The following is a 13,531-nucleotide window of genomic DNA, read 5'->3' on the forward strand; positions in this document are numbered from 1 at the left end:
CACTGCAGCCAGAGGTGAGCAGCGCCGGGTGTATTCACTTGGGTTGCAAGAGGCAGGTCTGAGCCTCCTCAATGATTTTATACGATCCCTCTTCTTTTTCTTCTTTGCTGAGATTCTTGTCCTTTGTTTTGTGGTGAATATATGGAAAGTGTGCAGGCAAGTAGCCTGTTGACTTGCTTAGTTAAGGGAAGACTGCTCTCACCTCCCAGTTCTGGTTACCTGTTCTAGCCTGTGAGTGAAAAAGCATTGGAAATGCTGGAGACATGCAAAAATTTGATGATGATGATGATGATGATAATAATAATAATAATAATAATAATAATAATAATAATAATAATGTATTTATACCCCAGCCACTCTGGGCGGCCTCCAACAAAATATTTAAAATGCAATAAAACATGTTGATGATGTTGTGTACACAATAATCTGACCTCCAAATTGGATTATTGTAATGCATACTTTATCTGTGAGGCTGCCATTGAACATTTCAACTAGTACACAGTTAAGCTACCAGAATTCTGGCTGGTTTACATAGATTTGAGGTTCCCAAACTGTGGTTCACAAGCTTTGTTCAGGTGGTCTGTGGTTTGCCCACATTAAATATCCAGATTGCATATGAAGAACAGTTCTGGATAAGGCCAAAGACCTATTGAGTGCAGCTTCCTGTTTTCACAGTGGTCATCCCGACACCTCTGGGAAGCTCACAAGCAGGACCTGAGTCTCTCCTCACTTGCAACTCCCTGAAACTCTTATACAGAGGCATACTTCCTCTGACAGTAGAGGTAGAACATTGCCATTGTGCCTGGTAGCAATTGATGGTCTTCTCCTCCATGAATTCGTCTAATTCTCTTTTAAAGCCATCCACTAAATCCCTGCAAAACTTTGTGCTTTAATTTATTTGCAGAATTTCTTACCCATTCATCATTAATGCTGTAGTCTCTCAGCAGCATACAGTCAGTATAACAAAATGCTGGAAAGGTCTGATATGCATTAATAATACTGCAGCACTAAAATCAATAAACAATCAATATCCAACAAACAGGGCCAACAGAACACGTTTCAAGCAAAGACCTGGGTGCAAAGAAGTAAGTCTTCCACTAGCACCAAAAGCTCCTAAGAGTTGGCGCCAGTTCTAACAGAGAGTTCAGGGACTTCCACAGTTGGGGCACTTGTATTGGCAATGTCTTCTCTTGTATCGCCCCACAGCAGATTCTCAGCAAATGTGGCAGCAACATGAGGGCATCTCTACTCCATCTTAACATTCAGGCAGGTACATCTGAGACAGCTGCTCCACCAAGTTTCTAGGTGTTAAATCGTATAGAGCTTAATCTGTCAGTATAAACACATTTGTACCACAGATTAATCAGTACAAAATGAGTCACTGTCAGCAGGATTTCAACTTGCTTGGTACATAATTTTGTTTCCAGTTCAGAGTGCACAAGGTCTATTGCGGGGCAGTTGCGCAGTGGATTGTATCACATGGATGCACATCAGATGTGGTGCAGGTGTAGGCTGCTTTGTGGAGCCCCACATTGACAATGTGGGTTGCTGTCAGGAAGCAAGCGAGGCAGAACAGGCTCAGCAGCACTTGGGACAGTGCATCTCTTGGCAAGAGGGAGGCTTAAGTGAAGGAAGGAGGGATTACGTTTTGCTGCAGGAGACAAAAGAAGGAAGCACCCTGTAATTAGCATTAAGCAAGGAAATGCAAGTCTGGCAAAGAAAGTTCTTGCCTAATGACACTTTTATCGTGAAATAAACCGTTGAACCAACAGGCTGTCAAAACATACAGCAGCTATTATAATTATGGGGTACGGTAATGTTGTTGGAGGTAGTACCCCTCCTTTAAAAAAAAAAGCATGATTCTAGCTCGTTCAAGTAGGAGCTGAATAAATAACTGGAGCAAAATCAGGGTTTGATTCACTACGGTTAGGAACCCCTTTCCTCAAGGAGTGCCTTTCCCCACATATCTACACACACTCAGGGGACAGGTTGGCTCATGTGGCTCCCTCAGAGGTTAAAATAGTGGTTGCACAGAGCAGAGCTTTTTATGTAGTGGTGTAAGTCACTGGGGGGCACTCTTGTCAGGCTGTGGCCAAGCTCTTGAGATGGTCCACTGAGAGGGGTCCAGTTCTGCAACTTTTATTTTTTTGAAAATGCCTGCTCCAAAGGTCTTGTCTTACTATACTAGTATACTGTATACTCCTCCACCAAAATAGCTGTTCACTTGGCTGTTTTCCTATGTTGTGAAGGCTGAAATTTCAGTTCAGAGAACACTTACTGTTCCCAACCCTAACCCTGTGGAAAGCCATCTAATTAGACTTTAATTTGATTTTGAGATGTTTTTAGGAGGTAATTTAATTATTGTTTTTTTTATACCAATGTTATGTATCTGATGTTAGCCACCCTGAGCCCGACTTCGGCCAGGGAGGGTGGGATATAAATAAAAGATGATGATGATGATGATGATGATGATTATTATTATTATTATTACTTGTTATTATTTCTTTGTAAGAAAATATGAAATAACGTAAAATCATTTTTGCAGGGGGGGGGAATCAATGGGGGTGGTGTGACAAGAAATTCTCCACACCGGATACCACCTGACCCCCCTATGCCTCTGGCAACAGGCAGCCTTGAAGGGTGCAAGGAAGACAATGTGGTCAAGAAGAAGATGGGGATTTAGGGTCTGAAGCAGTGAAGTGAGGAGCAAATGGGCCAGAGACAGAAGAGGTGGTAGAATATGGGCTGGTGGTCCAGATCAAGGATGCTGGCCACAGTCTCTGTAGCTATTCCATGAGACAAGTTGCCTAGACTGAGGAGCCATGCGTGGCACTTTACTTCTATACAGCCAGCCGGACTCTCACTGGTTTCTCAGGCCACCTGGCCCTGCTGAGTTGATGACCTTCAGTACCGCGCTTGGCTGTGATAAGGGCATTGCTGTAGCATGGGAAACATCAGGCTTGTAATTCCTTCAGCTCTTGAGCTACCTTGGTTTTGCAGGAAGTAAGGTGCCTTGATCCCCACTGCCTTAATCCCTAGTTTGATCCCTGAAGCACCTTACAGATTCTGACACTTTACTCTCCGCAACATCATTGCGTGCCAGTAAAGGAGCGCCTATTTTCAGCAGCACCCAAAAGGTAACCACCAGCTTTCTGTTTCTGTGCTGATGTTTCCAGCCCCACTTACACAGCTGTGCCAGCCACCATTATTAATGTTCCATAATGAAATGCTGCAGAGGATAAGTGGAAACAGGGCTATATCAAGTGCTTCATTGCACTGCATTTTGGATAAATTAAAGATGGTGGCTGTGCAGGGTCAATTGGAGTCAAGTTGTCGCTTGGTTCCAGTAGGAAGAGCACCAGCAATTTGGCGGCAGTGGGGTGTGTGTTGCTTACTGAGGATGTTGAAGCAACGGGGGTTGGCATCAGCCCCAGTGAGCCCTGCCAGACTGGATGGCTCCCAGCAGCTACTGGAGTATGCCCAGGACAGTGCCAATGCTGTGCCTGATTGATTTGCTTTCCATCTTTGGTGTCCATCTATGCTTGCCCATTTTTCTGCATGCACACCTATCTGTTTCCTGGCTCAGTTGTATGTTTCATCAGCATGTACCTTTCATTCAGCATCCAGCCCTGAAAGTTAGGCACTTTAGGAAATTTGGGAAATTATGGGATTCCCTTCTCTGACAGGCTTCCCTCTCTTTGCAGCGGTACAATGTCTGGAAAGGGGTTTGTTGTTACAGGTTTAAACAGTCATTGTACTGTGATTACATCACATTGGCTGAAATGCATGGCTTGGGGTGACTGTGCAGTGGTTTCCTAACCTTCAAACTGAGCTGGGCAAACTCTACTACAAATGTGGAGGATCGTCATGCCATTAAACCCTTTCTCATCTGTTTTGAATGATTTATTCATCCAAATATTCAGCCAGACTGTCCCTGAAGGCTATGGGTGGGAAACAAGAATATAAAAAAATATAAATAATGCATAACAAATGTCCAGTTTAAAATCTGCTTTAAAAAGATAAAAACATACCAATAAAGCCACCCCCATAGTGGATTATGCCTGGCTGTTAAAAGCAAAACCATGTTTTAAAAAATAAAGTCTTAAACAGAACCAGTAGTTTTCAGTCGTTCCAGACCCACCCTTTTATTTATTATTTTATTTATTAAATTTCTATACCGCCCTTCACCTGAGGATCACAGGGGGTTTGCAATATAAAACACAAAATATATACCATAGTAATAAACAAAAATAACAACCTGCACACAGTTCAAATTGTTTAGTTTAAACAATTAGATTTAAAAGGATGTAGGTTGTTGATCGGCCCAAGGCCTGGGAGAAGAGGAATGTTTTTGCCTGGCGCCTAAAGATATGTAACAAAGGCACCAGGTGAGTTGGCTCTCCCTGGGGCAAGCATTCCTCAAGTGGGGAGCCGCTGGCACCCTCCAGAGCGCTCATTGAGAGGGACATGAAGAAGGGTCTGAGTTGGTTCATATGGGGACAGGTGGTCCTTGCCCAAAATAGGGGAGATTGGCTACTGGCTGGTAATTACTTAGATTTTCTGATTCCATTGAGGGTTTCTTGAGGAGTGGCTTTACCACTGCCTCTTTCAAGCCAGCAGGGACCACCCTCTCTTGCAAGGAGCATTAATCACCTTCCTTGCCCAGCCAGCTGTCCCTTCCCTGCTACTTTTATCAGCCAAGAGGTGGAAGGGTTCACAGTGCAAATGGTCGCCCTGACTGATCCAGGCACCTTGTCCACATCCTCAAGCCTTACTAACTGAAACTCATCTAATGTAACAGGACAAGACAGTGCTCTGGGCAGTTCTCAATATTCATCTGCTATAACAGGTCCAGGGTCCTGGCGGATGCAAGCGATTTTTCCTCAAAATGCTTTGCAAACAACTCACAGGGAGCTACCGTCGGTTCTGCCACCTCTTTCGGGCCAGACTGTAAGAGGCCCCTCACTACTTGGAAAAGCTCTGCCGGATGGGCAATGAGGATGCAATGGAGGTAGCAAAGTATGCCTTCTTTGCTACTTTCCCTGCCACTGGGTGAGCTTGATAATGCGCACTCACCAGTATTTGGTTGCAATCATCTTAGTTTTTCTCTCACTTGCATTCAAGCTGTCTCACAGCTTTTTTCTTTGCCCTAAACTCCACAAATGGGCTCCACAAAGTGGAAGAGGGAGCTCACGAGCGTCCATGTCAGCAGCTCAAGCCATCCTGATGTTCCACAAGAGCGCCAGTCATATCAGTCTGGAAATTCCTCAGAGCTATCTGGAAACCCATTGGATCCATCAGCCTCCAAGGGCAGACCACCCTGCCTCTCCTCTAACACCCCATACACCCTGCCTGCCCCCTATGTGAATTCCAAAGTTCTACAGGTTCGTAGGTATGGCCGGAACAAAAGGGCATCTGGGCTGAGCAGATGTATGCTTTTGACTTGTTAGACCAACCAAAACCAAAGCAAACGCAAGCAGCCTCTGTGCATTGCAGCACACCCAGAGTGGTGCTAGCACACTTTTGGACCCTTGTGTCTTTGTGGCACTCTTGCCAATACAATTGGGCACCAGACTGGCAATGCTAAGTGCCGGTCTCCATATGGGATAAGTTGGCTGCCTGCTTCCAGCTCTCCCAAGCTGGCATTCTCCTCTCCCTCCCAGGGTTTTTCACACATTCTTGTTTGGAAGGCAGTTCTGCAGCATCCTGAGTAATGCGTTGGAGGTGTGGGGGCAGGCACTCAGCATAGCCCTTAACGGCTCTCCTGTTGCGCTGCTCTCCCTCCTGCACACTTGGCCGTCTGTCACAAGGAGCTTTGCAGAGTTGAGTTGTTCTGTTGCTGTTGTTGTTGTAAGCAGAGAGATTGTTTTTAATTACTGCAATTTTTATTTGATTTTTATCTCATCCTACGTTTTTAATTCTGCCGCAGTGTCATCGTTATTGTAGTCATGCAGAGGTCATGAGCTGAGCTGTGTGTATGTGTTCTTCATTTCAGGCTTTGTTTTCACTGAGTAAAATGGTGAAATCTTTGTCTGGACTGTTGCACTTCTGGGGTGGGTGGAGGGCATGATTCAGGAATAAGCAGAGGGTTAGAGGAAACAGCTTGCAGCACATTGGCATGTGATATTTGGTGACATACTGTGCCATTCCCTTAGGTATACAGTAGGGGACCATAGTCAACAAGTTGCTGTTTGTCTCTTCAGCTCCCAGGGGGTGGCAGATTGCATGGCACTCTCCTTGCTCTTTGACCAGGAGCAGCTGGCACTGATTTGATCCAGCTGGATTGGCAAGAACTCTTGAGATGTTGGCCAGTGTGGTGGAACCTGCTGGCAGGCTGGCCCAACTCTCGTTTCGAACCCATAGCTCCATATTGAACAGCTGGCTCCCAGAGCTTTCCACTATGGCACTTCCTGCCCGCTGTGCCCTATGCATGACCCCTCCTGTGAGGAAGCGGTTCAAAAACGCTCCCACCTCCTGGAGCCCAGGAGGCACATTAACATCCAGGGTCACCTGAATGCACGGGATGTCCCCATCAATAAGGCTTTGTTCTCTGCCTGCTGTTAGAAAGCAGGCCAGATCTGGATTCCTTGGTGCAAAATGTTATTCACCTTTTGCCTTTGAGGAAGGTAATGACTGGACTTTCTGCATTTATTTATTTATTTATTTATTTATTTATTTATTTATTTGTGCCCCGCCCATCTTGCTGAGTTTCCCCAGCCACTCTGGGCGGCTCCCAGTCGAGTGTTAAGAACAATACAGCACTAAATATTAAAAACTTCCCTAAACAGGGCTGCCTTCAGATGTCTTTTTAAAATAGGATAGCTGCTTATTTCCTTGACCTCTGATGGAAGGGCGTTCCACAGGGCGGGCGCCACTACCGAGAAGGCCCTTCCCTGGTCAGGACACCCACCATGTCCAGAACACGGGAATCGATTGATCCTGTATTCACTGTGTGGTTCCCAACTGCATCTCCCTGGGATCTTGTTGCTTAATAACCATCCTTCCTTGTTCCTATGGTGTTCTTCCAGACGTCTGAAGGTCTGCAAGAATTGTAAAAGCACAGCCTGCTCATATAACGTATTTGCCAGTGCAGGGTGTATGTGTGTGTGTGTGTGCGCGCGCAGGCACGCAAAACATAAAAACACGTGGCACAAATGGAGACAGAACTTATGATTACAAAATTGTGTTTCTGTGTACACCCACCCACCCACCCGTGTGCAAGGGTGAGGGACGGTCTGCAGTGGAACCCTGCTTGGTTTTATCCCTCCCCATGACTAACAAAAGCACAAAGCATTGTGAAGTGGGTGGGGGCAGGGAGGGAGTCCATAACATTCACATGGAGTGATTTATATTAGTTGCAAAATTAGGGTTTTGTGATGTAAAATTTCAGCTACTTCAGTGCAAATCCTCTCCCTGCCATTTTATTTTAAATCTGTATAGAATAGTTTGTTAGTACAGAGTATTCACAGCTCTAGGTGATGTTTTCTGTCTTCAGGCACTTTGAGATGGCATTTAGAGCTTCTTGGAAACAAAAGAGACTCTCTTGATGCCTGTGGTTTTTTAATAGTTGCTAATGCTTTGTTGTTTCTTTTCCTGCTTGCTGTTTTATTATTGTAATAGTGTTTTAAAATCTGTTTTGTTGTCTGCAATGATTTTTTAGCTGCCTTTGGGGTCCTCTAGACAGCAAGTCGAGAGACAAATGTTTTAAATTAATACATGACACATCCCTTTGCTTTGAATGATTATTATTATTACTTTAAAGAAATTTTCTTTCCATTGCAGTTTGCAATCTTAGTCCAATAGCACATACTCTCAAGTACGTGGGCATAGGATTGCACCCACCCTGTCTTACAAATAAAGTATACTCAGTAGCGTACAACTAAGTTACAGTCAGGGAGAGTCACTGAAATGAATGGACTTAAGTGAGACCTCTTCATTAATTTGGATGTGTCTACTCTGAGTAGTACGAAATCAAGAAAATTTACAATATTTGAAACATACAAATGTTTGCTATATTAATTATGTCACACCACATGCCTCATTCTTGGCTACATGAAGGGCAAAGTGTTCGGATAAAAGGTTTTCTCTGGTGGCAGCAGGAATGAAGGAGGCATTTAGTGGAATATCCAGCAAAAACCTGTCTCCTAGCTACACATCTTGGTTGAGGTGGGAAGGTGGTGCAGGAGAGTGCCAGAGCTTCTCAAAGCAAAGGGGGCAGTCTGAGCGGCTTGAGAGTGTGCAAAAGTATTCACTAGCAGGTTGGACCAAATGACCCTCTTGGTCCCTTCCAACTTTACAGTTCTATGATTCTATGGACACAGCCCTTTGCACTGGATCCAGACTAAGGGCTCATCCACACTTCACTTGTCCCTTGCCTAAAAAACATGGGGGGGGGGAGCAGAAGTGGGAATGACTCTTACGTTATTTGTGCTTCAGCCTCATTGATAGTGTGAAAAGTTAGTGGCTTCAAGTCCGGTTGATTCAAATGGGAGCTACTTGCAGGGGCGTAGCCAGGATTTCTGTTGGGAGAGAGCAGGACACCCGCCTGCCATCATCCTCTGTCTGTCTAGCAGATTCGGAATGAAATGTCTCAACAACAATTTTTAAATTACTTTCCTTTGGCTCCAAGTGCTCAGAAAAATCTGTCAAAATCTTCAGTCGTTTGAAAACTATGAAGTTAGTAAACTTTATGGATCTTATTTTCTATCTTTCTCTTTTAACCTCCTTTCTGTTCTTTTTTTATTTCTTTTTCCTTCCCTATTTCTCTCCCCCGCCACTTTCTGTGTTTTTATTGTATCTAGATTAAAATCTTGGTTTGGTTGAAAAAAGGGAAATAATATTAAGTTTCGTATTTTTAAAGCTTAATAAAATTTATTTTTAAAAAAATGAAAACTAGGAAGTTAAATAAAAAAGTAACACCAAGGAGTACCTTTCATGCAGTTAATGATTAGATTTTGCAAAATTACAAAGAACGTGCCCTTTTCATCTTATTTTTAAAAAAATCTAAACTAAAACAAGTTTTATTAGATTTGGTGAAAACCTTTTCAGCACTTCCTTCTTAAATTCCTCCTGTTTGCCAGTGCAGTTTTTCTGTGCACCCTCACAAGTGTAATCCATTGAGATGCTCCTCTGCCATCTTCGACCTTAGCCAGGTCTTTACTCTCCACAAGGTACTGAATGGCTGCTCCAGGGTACAAGTGCTGCATGGCTGAGCAAAGCCTTTTTGTGGCTGGGTAAAATATTTCCACTTCTTTAACTAGATCCGCTCTTTTAACTGCTTTTTGTGAGCATTTCAATTTCAAATATTCTTATTATTTCCACTTCTAGGTTTTTTAACATTTTATTTACTTGATTTAGGGAGGAAGCTCCCCCCCCCCCATGCTCATGCTAACTTACCTTCCTGTGCATGTCTACTCAAAAGTAAATACCACTCAGGTCAATGGGTTTCACTTTCCAGTAACTTTATAGCAGTTTCCCCCACAGGCCACTTGAAAATTGCTGATGGTCTTGGTAGACCATTTTATGATTTTTTTTGTCTGTTGCAGCAATTGTAATGCCCTGTGCTAGATGATGCAGGATTCTTAATTGTGTTTTTACTGCTTCTTTTATTTTTTGCATTGTAATTTATTGTGTTACAATTTGCATTCCACAGAATTCAAATTGTAAGATAATATAATAAACAAAGGAAGTGATAAATGTACACAAAGATCCATGTGAGTGTTCAGTGTGGACACACTGCAGTCAGACCAACTGAATAAAGCTTATGGTCCACAGTTTGGGAACCTCTGGTGTGTAGGATTGCAGCATTAGCTTGCATCCAGCTGGGTGACATTCGTTTGAACATGTGCAATATACCATGTGGAAAAATTGGGAAATGGGTGAAGATAAAAATTTAAAATCTGGTGAGGATTAAATTCCATTCATATTAACTTAATAAAATTTTGTGTGGACTTTGAAATTGAAATGCTTTTTCATAATATACCGGTAAATGGTCACCAGTCTCCAGGCTTTAATTCACATTCTGATTATTAGCTGCTGTTGCTTCTGAAGTTGCAAACTTGAAAAAGTTTAGCTCCCCTCAAACCTTGTTACTTCATTCTGCTTTTCTTGGTAATACACCAATATGAATCCAGTTTTCCAGCCCCTGGTGCTTTTCGTAGAGCCAGTCCAAAAACTTAGAGAACTGTGACATTTTGGGAGGAGCTCATGATTTGATATAGGTTCAGCATTTTGGGGAAGGGTGGGGGAAATATTTTCCCCCAGGGGCTGGATCTTCATCTCCCCACACACCTGCGAGCCGCCTTTGACAAGTGGGAAACGCCACCCACCTGTCAATCATCCGATGTCATCATGAACTGCCCACCTGGCAAAGTTGTCTTGTGGGGTGGGGTGGAGGAGATACTATGCAGGAAACAGCACCAAACTGGTTTGAACTCTCCGCTCACCTGCCGATGAGAGGAGACTTCAGTCCTGTTCTCTGCAGGGATCTACTTTACCAACACATTCCCTGCAGGGATCTGAGCAGTATTGCACACACACCAGGGGAAGTGGCAGAGCCAACATAGTATTGAACCCCGCTCATCAGCTGATGTCACTTGCCCATAGGAGTGCTGTCACGTAGATGTGGTTTGGGGGAAATGCCTCATGGGCCAAGACTGGCCTACTGGCTAGAGGTTCCACACCCCTGATCTTGGGGAAAGGCCATAGTTTGGGGTAGATCACATGGTTTTTCTGCAAAAGATTATTGGTTCAATCCCCAACATTCCCAGTAGAGTTGGGAAAACACCCTTACATCTAAATCCCTGCAGCCACTGCTAGTTAGTGCTAGGGTCTTACTCAGGAACGTAGTTGCTTCATGCTGTCTTTCTGCCTGTGAAGTCTTAAAAGCCTTTGGAGAACAATATTTTCAAAGCTTGGGGGTAGGTGAAAAGTGGATGACCTCAACAAGCATATCTAATGCATTGGGAGCCTGGCTTCATCTCCCTCCCCAGATCCTTGACTCTCTCCTTGACCTCCAGTAGCAGAACAAATGTATGCAATATAAGTGTATACAGTATATGCAAATGCATTTAATTTGTATAATTTATACCAGCTGCCAAAGTCTGCTCTTTTTCCTAGGATGGATATTCCTTGGCTCTGTCACTTTTAAAAAGTTTGACAGCACAGCATTTACACAGGCCACCTGGTTCTGTGCTTCCTTTTTAAGTTTGGTAATGTCCCAAGAACCTCAGTCCTCCCTGTGTAACACTTGAGGTTGTGAATAATAGAATTATAGAATTGGAAGGGATCTCAAGGCCAAGGGTCTTCTAGTCCAAGCCCCTGCAATGCAGGAATCTCAACTGAAGCATCCATAACTCCAGGTGTGGTTAGACCAAGGCAGAATAGAGAATATACTTCTGTTGATGCAGCCTAGAAAGCATTCGTGTTTTTTGCTGCTACATCACCCATTGACTTCTTCTTCTTCTTCTTCTTCTTCTTCTTCTTCTTCTTCTTCTTCTTCTTCTCCCCCCCAACCCACCCACCCACCCATCTGGCTGTGTTTCCCCAGCCACTCTGGGTGGCTTACATTAGACATTAAAAAGTTCCTGATACAGGGTTGCTTCAGATGTTTTCTAAAAGTTATTTCCTTGACACATGATGGGAGGGTGTTCCACAGGGTGGGCATGACTACTGAGAAGGCCCTCTTCCTGGTTCTTGGTTCACTTCTCGCAGTGAGGGAACTGCCAGAAGACCTTCCGAGCTGGACCTCAGTTGAACGATGGTAGTGGAGACACCCCTTCAGGTATACTGAGCCGAGGCCGTTTAGGGCTTTAAAGGCCAGCACCAACACTTGAATTGTGCTTCGAAACGTACTAGGAGCCAATGTAGATCTTTCAGGACTGGTGTAATGTGGTCTCGGCAGCCACCCCCAGTCACCAGTTAAGTGACTCATGTTAAGTGTGTGGTCTACTGAGACTCCTACTGGCAAGCCAGGTGCCCTCCCCCAATCTTATATTGGTGCATCTGGTTATACCTGCCCTAACGTAGAACCTGACATTTGTCCCTGTTTAAATCCTTTTTGTTAATTTTGGCCCAGTTCTCCATCGGTTAAGGTAATCTTGAATCCCAATTCTACATTCTGTGGCATTAGTTACCTCTCCCAGCTTGGTGTCATCTGCACATTTGGTGACCACCCCCTTAATTCCTTCATCCATGTTGTTTATAAAGATGTTGAACAACAACGGGCCTAGGACAGAACCCTGCAGCACATCACTTGTCCATTTTTTCCAGGATGACGAGCCACCATTAGCAAGCAGTCTTTGGGTTCAATCAGTCAACCAGCTACAAATGCACTGTATAAACACCAGAGATAGTTTGCTGCTCTGGATATTAGGGCTCTTTGGGGATGAAATAGTGATGTCTCGTATTTCTTTTCATTTTCTAACCTTGATCTGTAAATCCATCTAAGCTCCCTTCCTGATGCCCTCTTGTGGAAGAGCCACTCATTCTCTGCCTTCCCTATCTTGTTCTTAAGAGGTGAGATTTCACTTGAAGCCAAGAGTATCTTTACTAAAGAAATGCACACATTTGTGAAAAGCCTGTGATTCTTTGCTTAGCTGGAGGGAGACAGAATCGTATGTTTCCACATAGGAAGTAGGAGGTTCACTGGTGCACTCACAAGCTCTGACATGTGTACGTGTGCTGGCAGTATTCAAAGCACTTTGCACACATTATCGCAGCAACCCTGCAAGGTAGGTCATTGTGCCCATATTATGTATGGGAAATCCATACCTCAACAGCTTCAGCCTCCTAAGGCAACCTGTTGAGTCCATGGCAGAGGAGGATTAGAACTGGCAACAATTCAAAACTGTCACTCTAGCTACTACACTGCACCATGACTCACATGCAGAAAATGCATGATACGGGAAGCACCACTGTTTGCACTTGCCCTGTGAACTAGCATGAGACTCTTAATCTCAGGGTCATGGGCAAAAGATTTCTGCATTTCTGGGGGTTGGACTAGATGACCCTCATGGTCCCTTCCAACTCTATGATTCTATGTGGAGAGATCCAGCTCCTCTGCCCACCCACACACTGCACATCCTGCCTGAACCCCTCAATTAAGTTAACCCCTCCCCCCCACCTAAAAGCATGGCGCCTGCCCCATGTCATTGGGTGTGCCAGTCACTTATTGGTGTGGAGAGCCTTGGCCTCTTTTAACAGTTACCATTGCATGCTGCTCCAGAGCCCTTGCTTTGCCTGGAAAGAGGGCAGATGTGCTCTGGACGAAGTCCACCTCTGGGGCAGAACAGGGGAGCAACAGGCGGAGCAAGCTCAGCTGTTGGATTTTTTGCTTGCCCTTGCCAAGAAAAACCCCTTTGATTCACATCAGAGCAAAGGAAGCTATTAAGAAAAGCTTTGTTTTCCTGGATCGCTTCCCCCTGCTGTTGACATTCAGGGGAGAGAGAGAGGAGAACGGGTTGCCAAGTTGGCCGCACCCTTGTCGTCTTGGGCCAGCGCCACGCTGCTTATGAGCGCCCTGTCTAGAGGT

General features: G+C 44.4%; 1 protein-coding gene across 1 annotated transcript in view; it reads left to right on the forward strand.

The window, feature by feature from the left end:
- NCOR2 (nuclear receptor corepressor 2) overlaps window positions 1–13,531 on the forward strand; it is a 355,588-nt gene that overhangs the window by 231,478 nt on the left and 110,579 nt on the right.

The sequence above is a fragment of the Lacerta agilis genome, chromosome 17 (assembly GCF_009819535.1).
Source record: "Lacerta agilis isolate rLacAgi1 chromosome 17, rLacAgi1.pri, whole genome shotgun sequence".
Taxonomy (NCBI): Eukaryota; Metazoa; Chordata; class Lepidosauria; order Squamata; family Lacertidae; genus Lacerta; species Lacerta agilis.